This window comes from Melitaea cinxia, chromosome 9 (genome assembly GCF_905220565.1).
Source record: "Melitaea cinxia chromosome 9, ilMelCinx1.1, whole genome shotgun sequence".
NCBI classification, from domain to species: Eukaryota; Metazoa; Arthropoda; class Insecta; order Lepidoptera; family Nymphalidae; genus Melitaea; species Melitaea cinxia.
The window spans coordinates 17901884-17907922 of record NC_059402.1 but is presented as its reverse complement, the minus strand read 5'-3'; the positions used below and the strand labels follow the sequence as shown (position 1 = coordinate 17907922).

General features: G+C 32.9%; 1 non-coding gene across 1 annotated transcript; it reads left to right on the top strand.

Annotated features, from left to right (window-relative positions):
• The first annotated feature begins 265 nt into the window (after positions 1-265).
• On the top strand, positions 266-384 carry LOC123656779. Its single transcript, XR_006743595.1, has one exon. It is a non-coding gene; the product is annotated as a 5S ribosomal RNA (ribosomal RNA).
• Positions 385-6039: the final 5655 nt, after the last annotated feature.

Below are 6039 nucleotides of genomic sequence, written 5' to 3'. Positions count from 1 at the left end.
TGAATAATAGCTAAATAAAAGAATATTTATTTTAAATGCTGGGCGTATGAAGGTTCATAATCACCTTGGACAGGAAGTAGAACGTGCAGAGAGAACGACAACGGCAAAACAGAATTTTTCTAGCAACTTTTTAATTATTAACTAGCGACTCGCCCGGGCTTCGCATGGGCAATGCTGATACTAAATATACTTACAGAATGTCTTTATATATAAAGTTCACAGCTTTTTTGTTATTAGACAATACAAAACATGTTTTATTTAGAAGTTAAACGTCCATACCACGTTGAATACACCGGTTCTCGTCCGATCACCAAAGATAAGCAACGTCGGGCGCGGTCAGTACTTGGATGGGTGACCGCCTGGGAACATCGCGTGACGTTAGCTTTTTGTTTTTTTTTTTCAGTTTCGTTTTTTTTTTTGTTTTTTTCAATTAGTTTTTGTAATTTAGCTTAACATAAAAAAAAATTAAAGATTGCATAATGAAAATATTTTTTTATTAGAATATCTATTCTTCTTCGAAATTCGAGATACGAAATTTAAACAGTCTATAATTTAACAAAACACATCATGTTCTTGCGGATAATTTATTCTTTCATGGCATACACAAGAATGAAACATTAAAGGACTTTTTTACAACTTACAGAAAACGTCGTGAAAAATAATATTTATAAAATATATATACTACGTTCACAGCTCGACAAAACAGAGCCACCTAGCGTGTGCTATAGAAACTACAAAGATTGTTAAATTAATATCAATAGTATTCAGTGGCGTAGCTATCATAGGGCCAGGTGGTGCAGTGCACCAGGGCCCCGGAGCTCAGGGGGCCCTCTAACCTCAGCTTTGAAAAAAAAAAATAATAAAATAAAATAAATTAAAAAAAAAATATCTTGTGAGCAGGCTCGAGCCTCGAGTCAAGATTTTTTTTATTTTATTTTTTTCAAATCAACATCACCAATTATAGAACTCCTTATTCAACATTTTCAACACATGCGCCAAGCGTCCTCGATAAGCATGTGCTGTTTGTTATCGTTATTTCATTTTCCCTTAATTAATCTCATCTGTATAATAAATATTCTATATTGTCATGTGCGTCGTTGTTTATTTATTCCCTTTTTCTTCTATTAAACACATGGATATTCTAATAGAGACGGGGTATGGATTTAGCCTACTAGCGATAAGTTCGACTCACTGCTTCCTATTCTTATTCCTATCAATAATTTTAAAGGCCAATACAAGTTCAAACAACGCGGAAAGAGGGGAGGAGGGCCCGATTCTTTCCCTATGCACCAGGGCCCTTGTCCCCCTAGCTACGCCACTGATAGTATTACATTGCAAACTAATAACTAGATAGCGCTTGAACGGAAATCTAAATCTTTAGATTCTTTAAATTAGTTTTGTTTAATTAGTTTTTTTTAATGAGTTTGCCAAAGAAGTTTCACTTCTGACATGTGTACTTTGTATACACGCACTTCTTTTATTTATAGTCTATGTATGATGGCTCACATCCTATTACTTTTCTACTGCTTACTGTTTAACCCAAAGACGCCTTGCTATTTAAAAGCGCTGGACTCACCATCGAATTAGAGGAAATAAGCTTTAGTTCGTAATTTGAAGCATGCAATGTTGAAATTAATACGCCTCAACGCTTTGAAAATTAGAAAATTATATTATATTATATTATTTAAATTAAATTCTAGTAATCTTCAATCTTTAGTAAAATGTCAAATCATTGGGATACTGATATAAGATAGAGTTTAAATCAAATCTGAATTTTTGAAGTGGGTCAAAATGAAGTCCAAAGGAGTCGGTTACAGACATACAGGTGAAGCTAATATAAAGCGTGTATATTTAGACGTTTTATATTAGCTTATTATTTACACGCTTTATATTATTTATTCATCTTATAACGATCCAATAGACGAGTACAACGACAACAAGGAACACGTTGCGAGAATGTAAGGTCTATGCTTCAATTTATTATTGCGGGATATATTATACTCGGCGATTTCTTCCAAGATTTGCTTTGAAATTTATTAGTAATATTCTAAAAAAACTAAATGGTAAGGCTATAGACAATCGGGGTCTAATTATATTTAAAAAAAAAACGCGCTAACGCTCACTCATGCTCCGTTCCGCAGCGGACGCTGCCTCAGCCGCTCCTCTACGCATTCGTTCGCGCGCTTTCGCGCGGCGGGCGAGGGCTACCCTCCATCCGCGCCTCCGGCTTCAAAAAAAAAACACTAGGGGTAGGGCAGACCAAGACCACGTGGACAGTGGGGTGCTCCGATTCGGTTTTGGGTATCTCGCGAATTTCTATACCTATATACTAGCATATGCCCTAGCATAGCCCCCCCCCCAACCCCATAAATTAGATCCCGATTGTGTATAGTTTAACCAAAGCATTAATGTATAACGACCACTGACCTGATGGCATCGCATTATTTTGCTGCATCGTTGAGACCAACTCCGCAAGCAGCAGGCGTATTTAATCTCCAATTACGTAATATTAACCAGCGTTCAAACAATTCGACTTACATACAGTCATTTTCACGAAACATTTCACTTCACTTTACATACAAATTACTAAGACGTAAAAGAAATATCTAAATAAAATTCTATTAAGTCACATATCGTTAATAACTACGATTATTTTTACGATATTTACTAGCGAATACATAAACAAAAGGCGTCCGGAAGAATAACGATTAACGTCTAATGACTAACGGTCATTATGAGGCACACGAGTCAGGAGTAAGACTGTCATATTAACGTTGTTCAAATTATTATTAGCCAATTGCACAACGCGCTGAAACCGTTACTCGTACACCTTTTTCAAATCGGTTCTTTCCCTCTGGGAATGTTTTTGGGGATATATATTTTTTTAGGTCATATTCTTGGGAACTCTTAATTTGTCAGAACATAATATATTTTTAATATTAAAAAAAATCTCTATTTATCAATTTACGAATATATTTTAGTAATTTATAATTTATAATTCCTTACTAAAGTATAAGAAGAAAAGGGAAAGTATAAAAAAATATTTTCAATTTTAAAATCCTTTGAAAAATAAAATCTAAAAAGAAAAACATTAATCTGACTGATTTTTAAATAATTTCAATTTTTGGTTTAGGGGGTTTTGTTTCCAATTTAGCGCGTACATACAGATAATGTAAATGATTTGACAAGTTACGTCTATTTGAATGTCACTTAAATTAAGCATTTAATTTCATACTCAACTTTATATTTAATTTTTTTTTGTTCTTAACCTAATCAAATGTTACATGAAATTAATATGAACCAAGGTTTAGTAACGTTACCAATTACCGTTAGAAAATAAGTTAATATTTATTGACATCTTACATTAAGTTTAAATGTTTTTGGCAGTAATAATGAGACGGAAACGCTTTAAAACGCTAAGTTTTACCGGTAAATAGAAGACAGATTGATTGTCACATAAAACTCTCGTACATAACCGAGTTTAACTTTAGATAATTTACTTAGACCGGTTGATAATACGTCGTTCACGCCATCTACAGCCTCCGCTCGTACTATTGCTGGTGATAGCGCCACACGATCACTTTGAAAATCAATTGTTGTCTTAAAATGACTAGATAATAGGTAGAATAATTATGTATCACTAAGTTAATTACATTTTAATTATAAATAATTCAGACATTTTAAATAAAAATGTATATAGCATTTGAATATAGCATGTCTTGCGTTTATCAAACACGTAATATTCAGGTCACACTATGACATGATTGAGATTTCCCTTCAACAACAGTAGCAAAAGACCTTAAACATTATTTATATTATCGTCTTCATCATAAAACAGCAGCAACTCATCTTTATTTGTAAAAAAGCACATTAGAACTATATAGTTATTAATATCTACCAACAGATGGCACGAAGTGTCGTTTAAATCGCGCTAGCGTTTCGTTCAAATATGAATTATATTTTTCAGTTTTACCGGTATATTACTAAAAAAGTATGGGCCATTATTGTTAATATTTTTGAAAATATCAATACCGAGTTTGATGTATCAAAAAAAAATAATAATATTAATACTTTTTCGATTTGATTTCATCGGCATTAAACAATAACAATTACTCTACTTGCTATGTTGCTACTGTCTTTGTGTTTGTACGGAGTTATAAAAACATTGTAATTGTAATAAGTCATGCAAGTATGGTAAAATGCACCCACGTTTTATACTCTGAATTGAATTATTCTCTTAATAACTTATGTTATAACTTTATTATTGTTCGATCTTCTACTACTGTAATATAAACTCTTTGTAATTAAAAAATATTTTCTACTTTTTAGTTCGATTAACTATAAAAGTGTCGTTTTTTAGTTTTTTGAAACTATAATTTATATAACACTAGCGACCCGCTCCGGCTTCGCACGGGTATAAAAAATAATTATAGCCTACGTCATTCACTGAAAAAATGATTAAAATCGATCCAGTAGTTTTGATTTATTCATTACTGCCCGTGGCCCGCACGCGTTAACTTAGAGTAAAAGCCGGCCGGAACCGCCGCAAACGCTACGTACCGCGATTTTTAAATCTGTAATATCTTCGAAAATATTCATTTAAATCATATGCTGTAAAGGGCCATATAGATCTATATTAAATAAAAAATACATTTATGGTATTTAATTGGATAAGGATTAATGCTGTATTGGTTAAAATCGCTTCGAAAATTAGCCATTATTTGTCGTAAAAAGTAAATAACAAAAAAATGTTATTGTGGGATATCCATAAGAGATAGGTATATACCATCGCGGAGTTTTCTGTAGACCTTTTCAATGTGTACAATACTTAGTACATTATTTTGATAAATCTCGTAGGGTTCAGCCTGCGTTTGCAATTTAAACGAAAAAATAATAATTATTTACGACATAACATTAGAAAACTCAAAAATAACAGTATTTCTCCACTATTTAATGGATGTTATTATACATATAAACCTTCCTCTTGAATCAATCTATCTATTAAAAAGAACCGCATCAAAATCTGTTGCGTAGTTTTAAAGATTTAAGCGTACATACATATGCAGGGACAGAGAAAGCGACTTTGTTTTATACTATGTAGTGATAGTACATCTATCAACTTATATACTGACAGTTTTTGTAATCCGCGTCCTTATTGATGCGGATCTTCTATGCACTGAGATCTGTGAGAGCTCTCTCGTCTCAATTGTCAGTAGGTAGTCAGTTTGACGGAATGATGATATTGATGTTATTATAATCTGTGAAGTTTTCTAAAAAAAATGGTTGTCTGTGAAGTCGGCTTACGGGCGATAGCTTTACGTGATAACGTCATAAAGAAACATTGATAAAAATTGCGTACTTTTATAAATTGAATTGAATTATTATCACTGAAATATTTCGAACTGCTAGCTCTGCTAATGCCTCGCCCTTAAATATCAGACGTGTACCAACACCTGCAACTTTTAAAAAGACTGTTTGGAAGCTTTTTCTTCAAAACTCAACACTAAACAAGTAATTTATAATTATGATGTATATATGTATTTATATGGATGTATGCATGTATGTATATGTTTAATTATTTGAAAATTTATTATAAATTTGTTGTAATTTGTACACCTATGCTGACACTAGACCATTTCCTTTGCCCTAAGGTTGCCTGGAAGAGATCTCTTTTTAGCGATAAGGCCGCCCTTTGTACCTAATGAATATATTATTTCGTTTTTGGTGAAACCTTGAATATTACAGAAAACAAACAATTATTTCGACTTTAATAGCTCACAAGATAGGTACCTACATGTCTTTCGGGTCAGCCAATTTTAAATAAAAGAAACACAATGAATTAAAAATATTTATTTTTTTGGAAACAACTAACAATAACTTACAGTAATATCACATTAGTTGATCTATAGCTTTTAAAACATGATATCATGTTCGAGAGGGTCCTTCTCTTACGAACCAGTGTTCGTAAGAGTTTCGTCACACAGGGGGCCTGGAATCCCCCTAGTTCTCCCGCCTCACACAAGTACGGGACGGCGCGCG